This window comes from Podarcis gaigeae (assembly GCF_964106915.1).
Source record: "Podarcis gaigeae genome assembly, chromosome: 3".
In the NCBI taxonomy this organism is placed as follows: Eukaryota; Metazoa; Chordata; class Lepidosauria; order Squamata; family Lacertidae; genus Podarcis; species Podarcis gaigeae.
Genome location: NC_139680.1, coordinates 68,465,297 through 68,476,260, shown reverse-complemented (window position 1 = coordinate 68,476,260; position 10,964 = coordinate 68,465,297). Strand labels below are relative to the sequence as shown.

The 10,964-nt window shown below is 40.0% G+C and overlaps 1 protein-coding gene across 4 annotated transcripts in view; it reads right to left on the bottom strand.

Moving 5' to 3' along the window:
- ZDHHC14 (zDHHC palmitoyltransferase 14) overlaps positions 1-10,964 on the bottom strand; it is a 75,515-nt gene that overhangs the window by 45,025 nt on the left and 19,526 nt on the right. The gene's annotated exons all lie outside the window — the stretch shown is intronic.

The window sequence follows — 10,964 nt, the reverse complement described above, 5'->3', positions numbered from 1 at the left end:
CAGAAGAGCAGCCTTGCCATTGACTTTCAGGAATATCTTGAATACTTTTCTATGCCAACAGGTCTATGCAGCTTTTTAAACTTATTGATTAGCCAGTGTTATGATTCTTATTATCGTTTTGTATTGCTTTTATGGTGTTTTATATTTTATTTTATATATTGTTGTATACCACCTTGATATTTATGAGTTAGAGGTATATAAATATATTTAATAAAAAATTGTTATTGTTGACAGATATTTGAAATTTAAATATTAGCTTAAAAAAACTTAACAATATGCATACCATTTTATATTGCATAAAAAGACAGCTGCAGAAAAGCAAGTTATGACCTCTGCAATGTATCCATGCTGTTATACAGCATAATCCTGGCAACTGACAAACAAGAAGACTTCCTTCTATCATGGGCTGAATGAAGTCTAGCTGCTTCAGTGGGAGCTGCTGCCTGATAACACCAGCAAAGACCAAAGATGAGGGCAGGAAATGCTGCCCTTATAAATCTGGTGCCATATGGACTTCATGTTATTTCTGTTCCTAATACTACAAAATCTTTTGCAAACCACTTTTGAGTCTCTTCTGGGACAATAAAAGGGGACATAAGTATTCTAAATAAATAAATACAACCCTTTTAATTTGATTTCTGGAGTATCCTAATTTAAGAACTAGAACTTCTTAAAAGCTTAAATTATTAAGATCACAAGGGTATATATCGTTTACTTGGTGAATTTCAGGGTTATTGCAATGAATGCATACCAGTCTAGGCTGAATTTGTGTGCAGAGAGTTGAACAAATGATTCACTGTGATGAATGGTGTAAATTCCCTCACAAGGAACTACAGGAATGTATTTTCATGCTGAACTAATTCACCACGGGATACACTCAATCCAAGCAGGTCTTCACAGGCATGGTTTACACTTCACAATCTGTGTGTTTACAAGTAGCACCTAATTATTTGTATTACACTAAAGTATTCATAGTCCTCAATTCAAGGCAACTCAAAATATCAACACACATATTTTAAATGCAACAATCACACTAAAACAGGAAATTCATAACAGATAACTTAGAAAAGTATAACAAAAGCATAATAGATCATAACAACCAAATACCCTCTGGAATAAGAACTATCCCAAAAGAAATGAGAGAGAAAGGACTCTATATCTCATCTGGGAGGATATTCCAGAGCCATGAGGTGACGGTAATGAAGACCCTGTTTCTGACAGCTGATAATTCCATAGCAAAAGTGCTTGAAAACAGTCCAGTGCAGCAATCACAACTACCATGGGGCGCAACAGAGGGAGAAGTAGTTTCTAAGGTATGTAGATCACAGGCTGTGACCAGATTTAAAAGTAGTTAAGCACCAGCCCCTTGCATTCAGTCTGGAAGCAAGCTAACAATCAGTGAAGTTGTTGCAGAATTGGCCAAGTATGATCGCAGACAATAACCATAGTTAGCAGACAAGGACCATCCTGCTGACTCATAGAAATTCTCCTTTTCCTTTTCAGTATTAACAGTAGCATAGTTCTATGCCATGGTTTCTTTAATCATTAGTAAACCAGCACCAAATCCTGCTTTCAAACTCTAGTGTAAAGCAAACAATTGTTAGCTTTCTCAGTGCAGAATTCAGTGGCTCACTAGGGCAAGACAGTTTGTGCATATAACACCAATCCTAGCCCAACTGCACTGGCTGCCAGTGAGTTTCTAAGCACAATTAAAAGTGCTCATTTTGATCTAAAAAGGCTTAAACAGCTCAGGACCGCAATACCTCAAGGACTGCCTCTCACCATATGAACCAATCTGGACCCTGTGACCATCATCTGAGGCCCTTTTTCGTATGCCTCCTCCGTGAGAGGTCTGGAGGGAAGCAACACAAGAACAAGTGTTTTCTGTGGTGGCTCCCCATTTGGGGAATGCTCTTCCCAGAGCATTCATTACATATCTTCAGGGACCAGGCAAAAACATTCCTCTTCTCCCAGGCCTTTAGCTAATTAAACTATCTATGGCTTTTAAAGCAGGAGGGGGGCATTGTTCTTGTTTGCTACTATGTTATGTATTTTTGTGTTTTTATATGGTAAGCCACCTTGTGATCTTCAGGTGAAGGGTGGTTTAGAAACAAACAAACAAACAAACAAACAAACAAACAAACAATAAAGCTTTGGTGCTGATTTAAGTCCACACTAGGGCTAACTAACCTCTGAATGTCCGGATGTTGATGAAATACAACTCCCCTTATCATCATTAACCATTTGCCATGCTGGTTGAGGACTTATAGTTCAGCAACATCTGGAGGGACACAAGTTCTTCACCAGGGGTTTTACACCATGGCTAATACTGAAAAGGGAAAGGAGAGGTGGATCTGGGTGGGAGACAGGAGGAAGACGTGGGCATGATCCCACTTGACACTTGCATCAAGTCAGTGTCAAAACCAACAGAAATTACAGGACTGTACATTGCCAGGGGTACAGGGAGCTCACATATTTAAAGTTACTCATTAAAAGGAAACCTAGAAAAAAAGGACAGTTTTTACTAGTTTGTACTGAGCTTCAGATTGTAGCCAGAACAGACACATTCTCTTTGATCTTGGTGAACTGACAGTACTGTCTATTCCTGAAACAAACTGCAACTGTCACTATGTTAACTGCAAAATATTCATTTAAACTGGCTACAAAATACTTTATTTAAAAATCATTTGTTCAGACTGAATCCTGTTGCCACCTGCAATGCTAAATTGCAGAAGACCAAGATTCTAATGAATCTGCAAAACTACAAATATCAAATGTACCAGTAAGCTAAGCTAACAAGTTGGCTTTTCTACATGTTCTTCTGCTTTTCCTTCCCCGATTTATCTCTAACACTCAGATACTATGTGTTTGAAGGCTTACAGGAGAATGGGAGGAAACAGAAATTGCCAGAGATTTTAATCTGCTGCATCTGGGTTTTAAAAAAACAAAACACTGCTATACTGAGCACAGATTATGGTCAAGCCATCTGAACTAAACACACCTAAGGAGTGATACACAACAGGGATAATCTACATTATCGGTTTGCCGATGGACACATTTGCAAACCAGAGAAACTATTGTGAGCACCACACACAAACCACAACCAAGCACACACAACAGCCTATTCTGTTGGCTACAACAGAATATTTCTTTCAAATCTTATTTTAGCAGGGGGAAGGAACCCTGTGGGCACCAGAGAATGTTCGGGGAAGGCAGGGCACATTGATGCAAGGGGCACATTGATACACCAACAATATATCAATATCAAGAAACGTTATTTGTGTCACGACATCACTAAAACGTGTCTATACATTTGTGAGTACAACAGTTGCGACCGTGCTGCCCGCCAGTTAGCCGTTGGCGTTTGACGAGAGTAGGTGTATTTTTAGCATGGCCAACTAAAAAATTACGTGAAATGTAAAAGTGTTCCAATGCTATTTTACGTCGTTTAGTTAAGATTTAAAAATACCAAAGGAAAGTTATTCCACTCAGTAATCAGGATTACACGTGATATTTAAATAATTCAGTGGTTTTATTAATAATTGTTAGTTTTTTGAAAATGTTCGTTGGGGCACTTTGATACATTAAGACACGGGGCACACTGATATGTATAAAAGTGCCCCACTAGTGTACAATATACAAGTTTGCATGAAATCTCTAAACTAGTCATTCTGTTTTCCAGAAAATGATTTGGAAAGAAAAAAAACTGTTGTTTACTACTGTTGTTTATTATCTTCTAACTTTAATGGTTCTTTTGATTGCTATTATAATATTGATTAGTTATGCCATGCATAAAGAATTTTTTTTTATTTGACTCATCTTTGTTACATAAAATATGAGATTGAATATTTCTGCATCAATCTGCCCCACATCTCCCTACTGTGAGCACAAGTGTGCCATATTAACAATTGCCTAGAGGTTATGTGCCTTTAGATCAGGATATGGTATGGTCGGAAGACACAAGGCCATTACCTTGCTAAAGCTAAGCAGATCTACATCAGGGCAGGGTTTGGATGGGTGACTGCCTAAGAATATCATGTATGCCACCATGGGTTCCAGCACAGAAGAAAGACAGGATATAAATGTAAAGAAAGATGGCAAATAAATAAAATTTATACTGAGGAGATATAGCACATCAAGAACCACTTGTGGTCTTTTAGAACAGCTTTAAAGCAGTCACTGCCAGAATTGTGCCCACACTAGCGGACCCCTCACCTTCAAACTTGCCTCAAGGTGCCTAAGAGAGTAACCCTTTTCTGTGGGCATAGCCACCACCAGCAAACAATTTTTTAATTGACGGAAGACACCACCACCCCACAAAGTATGTCCCATGAATGATGCTACATCATGGTGTAGTATCATTTCAACTGAGCTGTTCTGAAACAAATGGGAACACCATGAGGCAAGCGGATTGCAGCTCTTCCACCAAACAAAGGCATTTTTTACTGTACAACAAAGTGGGGGAAAGTACAAAGAACCTGCCTCCTGTGATAGAACAGAAAGTTCCTTCAACAGAAATAAATGGATTTCAAAAACAAAAGAGCAAAACCCGCAAAGCCATCAAGAAAGCCCTGCACTTTTGTGAGACATGAATAACACTCCAAAAGTATGTATGTATTGGGAGGAAGAGGAGGATATTCAGTCCCAATCTAATTTAGACATGCTCTGTTTCACAGCTGACTAAATGGAAGAAACTGCTGGGTACTAAACAATAAGAGAATTAATTCATGGCTTTTGTGTTGATTTCCACATTCTGTGACTTACATTATAAATGAAGTGCAAGGTGTGTCATCTTAAAATAACGGTGTATTATGATGACATTGAAACAGAACTTTAAACTTTAAAGTGTTCAACTTTGGTTAGATTGCATCCAATATCTAGAAAGTAATACTTGAAAACATGGACACTTCAGATCAGCATGGAACTATTTCTCACATGTTTAAAGACACAAGATGTACCACACTTCTAATAAAAAGTATGAGGCAGGTATCCAAGACTCTCTCTGTGTAACAACCCATACATTCTAAACCTTCTTCAGTTCCCGCTTGCTATATGTTTAGCAGTTCTCAAATAACATTTTCAAGTTTAAGACCTAGGAAACAAGGGGGAGGTTTGGACGTAATGATAAACTATGGTTTATCATGCTAGGAATGAGTTTAGTTGCCCTCTGCATTCATTTGCCCACCCCTCCCCTACCTGAGCATGTCTACAAGACTTGAAGCCTTTGCTTCCAATTTTAATTAAACACATTTAAGCATTATATCTGAACTCTAAACTGGGGTTAATTTTAACTGACATACAGAAAAAAGGCAGCTTTATAAGCTACCGTTTTATATTGGTTTGTTTCATACAAATTGTAATGGATTCACTTCTTTTGTTAGGTTTGGATGACACAACAAGCTGTGGCTGATAAAACAAACCAGTAGCAAAACTTCTGCACTTCTCAAGGACACACAAGCCTAAAGGCTGACTAGGTTCATTCCTGTCACAATAAACCACAATTGATCATGATATAAATCCAGTTTCATTTTTAAAACTTAGATGTAAAATGCATTGTAATCTACTGAGGACAAATTTAAACAAAATCTGAATGAATCATCCAGAATAAGGTGATACAGGTCTGCATGGGGGGAGACAGAGGGGGGGGGTTATGGGTCCTGCACTAGGATTACTTAATATTTGTATAGGTGTTCAAACAATTCACATGCATTATATAGGCATAATCTGTCAGGTTTAGCACTTCTCTCACACAAGACACGACACGCTGGCAATTTGACTAATTGAGGTTTATTTATCAACAACAGGCTTACAACAATCCAAACTTCCCACAACTCATTCCACACTGTCGGAGTCAGTTGACTCGACTGGCTTCCGTCCCCTTCCAAGGCCAGATATATGCCAAGCCCACCCCCTGCTTCCTGCTGCTCTTCCTTGGTTCTAATCGCTTGCTCCGCCTCCTACTTCTTGGAGATTCAGGTGCAGCCAATTCCTCCTCCTCTAGAGTTTAATACAACCCCCTACTACCACCTGCATCCTGATCCTTCATCTCTGTGCTGCTGTGAAAACTTACAGGCAGCAATCCAGAGTGAGAAGGGCTTACCTCACTTTCGTGTGCACGAATCAAATTCCTTTTTTCCTCTGCCTCTTCCTCCCCCCCCCCCCCGCAGATTCCTCTCTGCTAGCCATGTCTCTGACATAATCCTTACAAAACCCTTGTTAGGTTAGACAATTTTATCATCTTTCATATTGCAGATGAGAGAACTGTGGGTGAAAGACAGTAGCATGCTCCAGAGGTCACTTAGCGAGTTCATGGCAGAGCTGACATTCAAACCAGGAACAACCTGATTAGTAATTAAATCTCTTCACAACTATGCTTCATCAGCAGGTTTTTTGGAAATGCCCATGCGTATGTAAAAAATGGCGAGGTGTATTTTAAAAGGCACTTACGGTAATCATGCAAAAAGAACCTGAGGATACCTTGTTGGAACGCAATAAAGGTCAATCTGGTTTCAGCAATGATCATCCCAGATGCCTCTGTGAAGCTTGCAACATAGCATGGAAGTCAAAAATGCACATAACAAACTAAAAGTTATAAAACTCATTGTTTGAATATTAAGGTTAAAATTATTGAAACGTACTGGTAAAACTTGGCAGGATTTTATTCTTTCAAAGCTGAAACAAAATGAAGAACAGCTGAAAGAGACCATAGGGCAACCAGGCATGATCTCAATTCCCCATCTATACATTTTCACTGTACATCCATAACATATGCACAGTTCAAGAATCTTTATGATAATGAAAGTTCTTGCTAATCCTGTGTGATAACATGTATGTTAAAATGTTGACATAACATAATAAATGTTCATTCACTTACCACAGCTCATAAGTGGTTTTTTTTTAGCGTCCATTAAAAATCATACAAGAATGTTACCATTTATTCACTGCCCATCAAAAATCAGTCTGTCCCCTTTGCTAATCTCCCTAAACTAGTTCTATTTATATTTTCTTTTCTTTTTAACTGATTTTTTTCTTTGTTTTTATTTTTTCTAAGTCAAAGTTCTTCAGAGTCCTTCTTTCCTCACCCCAAATTCTCTCAAGTACATTTTTTCACTAAGGTGATCAACAGGAGATGCTATCTTTAATGCTTCTCCTTCATTTCTATTCCCTGCTGGATGCATTGTTCCTCCTGCTTTGATGCCTTCAGCAGCACTTGGGGATGATTATTAATGATCAGCTGCTGAAGGCAACCTAGCTGGAGAAAAAACAACAGTGAATAGAAATGAAGTGAATAGGCCGCCACTGAGTTGTACTATTAATGGAGCACCTAGAAGCAGAAAGAGGAAATAATTAATTTTATGGCGGGGGTGGGTGGGGAGGACATGAACCCCAACTGACTCTAAAATGGCAAAAATTACCTGAGAGCACTTGGTGAAGCCCAACGAAGGAAATTAATTAGCTGTGAAAAAATTGGGGAAAGTGTGTGTGTGTGTGGAGGGATTGCCAGTAATAGTTATATATTTTTAAAAGATCACACAGAATTGTTGGGGGATCCACCCAAAACCTTTTGGCGGTCCATATATGGTCCACTTTAGCACCTTTGTCTTAGATGTTGAAAATGCTTCGGCTTCCTCACATTGAACCTGCACATCTCCCATATATTAGTTTTGGTATGGCTCAGGCATGTCCAAAATCCATTTCAGGGGCCTAATCCAGCCCGCCAATCAATTTAATCTGGCCCTTGTGGCAGTATATGTCCTGGGGTAAAATCCAAACAAACAAACAAACAAACAAAAAAGCTCAGCAACTTCAATCCTAAAAAAAGCTCAAAACTTTGGTTGGCCCTGACGCATGTTCACTCCATCAAATCTGGCCCTTTGAAAAAAGTTTGGGCACCCCTGGTATGGTGTTGAATTTTAAGACTGCCACAGACAACAGCTGCTAAACTTTTAAGGTGTTACAAAATATACAAGGCGTAATATTTACTGTATTGACCCGAATATAAGCCATACCTTTAAAATTGGAGGGGGGGGGGAGAAAAGAAAAAATACCTGAATATAAGCTGCTCCATTCCTCGCTGCTCCCGGCTGCATGCTGGGGGGGGGGGGGAGAACTACACTGTCTCCCTTCCCAGCCTTGGGGGAGAGGTTGGGGGACTACACGCAGGGCGGGTGCCACTTTGCCACGCTCCTAGCGCTGTTTGCCCCGTGCTCCTAGCTACATACCATAAGGTCACGAATGTAAGTTGCACTTTAACTTTTCATGGTCGAAATTTGGGGAAAAAGTGAGGCTTATATTCAGGCCAATAAAGTATTCCCATTTCTTAAAGTTCATTAATCCTTTATATTCCTGTAATTTAACACACACTTACTTATATTAGCAAAAGAACTAATTTGCCAATACAACTTCAAAGTAACTTTTAAAAGCCCAAGACAGATTTGAGTCAAGTATTTGAAAAATGCCGTTAAGACCATCCTTGTAAGATGGCCTTTCACTCTAAGGGAAACTATTTCCTTTTCACAATTTATATTGTCATACTCTAGACAGTTATGAGAAAAAGCACACAATTCAATCATGCAAGCTATCATACAATGTGATGCTACTGCTGAACAAAACAGCCAAGAGCAGATACTGTCCAGGAACCATGGGAGATGCCTGCTAAATTACAACACAAGCATCCTTTTAGCAAAATACTGCATTTCTGCCAGAACTTGTCATCCCAGAAGGACAAGATGAAAACATGCAAATAATTATTCTAGATATTATCAAGTATTTGAAATCCCAGTACACTGCTTAGTCTAGAAATCAACAATTTTGTATAACAGGAAATAGGTAACATGTGTAGAAAAGTTCTAAATGTTTTTGTTTAGATAAACAAGATTGGGGCCCAAAATAACTCGTTATTCAGAACTATGAGATATATATTTGCCAGATGTTTACACACATTGTGGCTATGGTCTCTGGCCAATTTTAAATTATGCTTAATCCTAATTTTGGCAATGATGAAACAACAAATTAATATTTGTAAACCACTATAGTAGGATAGCAGGAAGAACGCCATGCTCTTCTCACCATTCACCAATATAGACACATACTTGAGATTGTATACAATACTGACCATCTTGTGGATAGTCACACTTGTGGACATAACACAAACAACAGCAAATTTACTATGGTGCATACTCACAAGTGTTCATCCTTCCTATTTCCACCCACCCTAACCCCACGATGATTCTGCCCATCAGCCTTTGTCATATTCACAAAGCCTAACTCTCGAATGTCTTAACACAGAGAAATTGAGCCCTTCAGAATTGCTGTCATTCCCTAATTCGCCCAACCACTATCTTTGTAGAGTGCACGCTTAGAACGCAGATGGTTCCAGGTTTAGTTCCTAGCCTGAGTTGAAAGGATTTCACATAGACGAGCTAAGAAAGACCTCTGTCCAACACCCTGGAGACTACTCTTGAACAAAATAGACAATAAATGGATTTTTTGACTCAGTATAAGACATATTCTGAACTGTTTTGTGGATACCGCCCTCCCAGTAAAGGAATTCCCGCTTTGCCTGTGAAGCAACCTGCAGATTCCGGCAGCAAGTATCTTGCACATGATACAGGGCCTCACAAACTTTCAGTCACTTCATACAGTCTCTGGTTATTTGTAACAAGGCTGAGTGTGGCAGCCGCTCAAAACTGCTTCCATTTTGTTGGAAACTAACATGATGTGTGGGGGTCACCAATATCAAGTGGATAACAGAGATGCACTCAAGTGATACAGGCTCCAGTTAGACATCTATGGAGATTGGCCAAACGGAAACAGGTTTTGGCAGTACCACATAGATATCAGGCCTTAGCTTTTACAACTGAAGTAGCATGGCACATTTTCTTTAAACAAAATGCATATTTGAACTTAGTCCAGTTTGATGCTCAATGAAAATGAGTTACTTGTTTTGGGTAATAAACAGAGCATTTAAAAATAATAATCTCTGCTTTCAAACAAGCAAATACCTGATGTTTCAGAGTACAATTCCCATACTCCCTGAACACTAGCCACACTGGTTGGGGCTGAAGGGAATTGTAGTCTACAACATCTGGAGTGTAAGATCTGATCAATATTAGTCATACTCATAATATACCCAGTGATATCAGGGGGCCTACTGTGAACATAACTTAGTTGGATATCACCCACGAGGTACAAGTTCTTATGCATCCTGCTGTTGAGTGGCTGCATCAGAAAATTCACAAGGATGATGGAGTTTTGGAGGAATGAGCTTATGAAGTGGCTATTTCCAAATGTGAATATGATAAAATATGACTGCGTATTTGAACACTGTGCACAAGATCAAGGATTCAAGATCAGTTTCTGAAATGGGCTTGTGCACCAAGTTGCTGCATATTTAATCATTTTTATTTCTGAATGTGTGGGACTAGTTTACTAATACAGTGGTGCCCCGCAAGACGAATGCCTCGCTAAACGAAAAACCCGCAAGACGAAAGGGTTTTCCGATTTTTTAGCGGCTTCGCAAGACGAATTTCCCTATGGGCTTGCTTCGCAAGACGAAAGCCCATAGGGAAATCTCCGGGGACAGCGGGGAAGCAAAGCACTGCCTTCTCCTCTGTTCCCGGACCTGTCCTAAGGCTTGCGGTGGGAGGAAGGTTTTCCTCCCCACCGCCAACATTCAGAAGGCTGTTCTGAAGGCTGGCGGTGGAAAGAAAAGCCCTTCTTCCCTGCCAGCCTTCAGAAGAGTTCCCCGCAGGGCTCTCCAAATTGCGGATAGCAGCCTGCTGCCCCTATCCGCAGCTTGGAGAGCCCTGTGGGGAAGTCCTGCAGGGCTCCCCAAGCTGCGAATGTCTGCCCCGTGCGAGGGGTGCTCTGCTTAAGAGCGCCCCTCGTGCGGGGCAGCAGGCTGCTATCCGCAGCTTGGAGAGCCCTGCGGGGAAGTCCTGCAGGGCTCCCCAAGCTGCAGA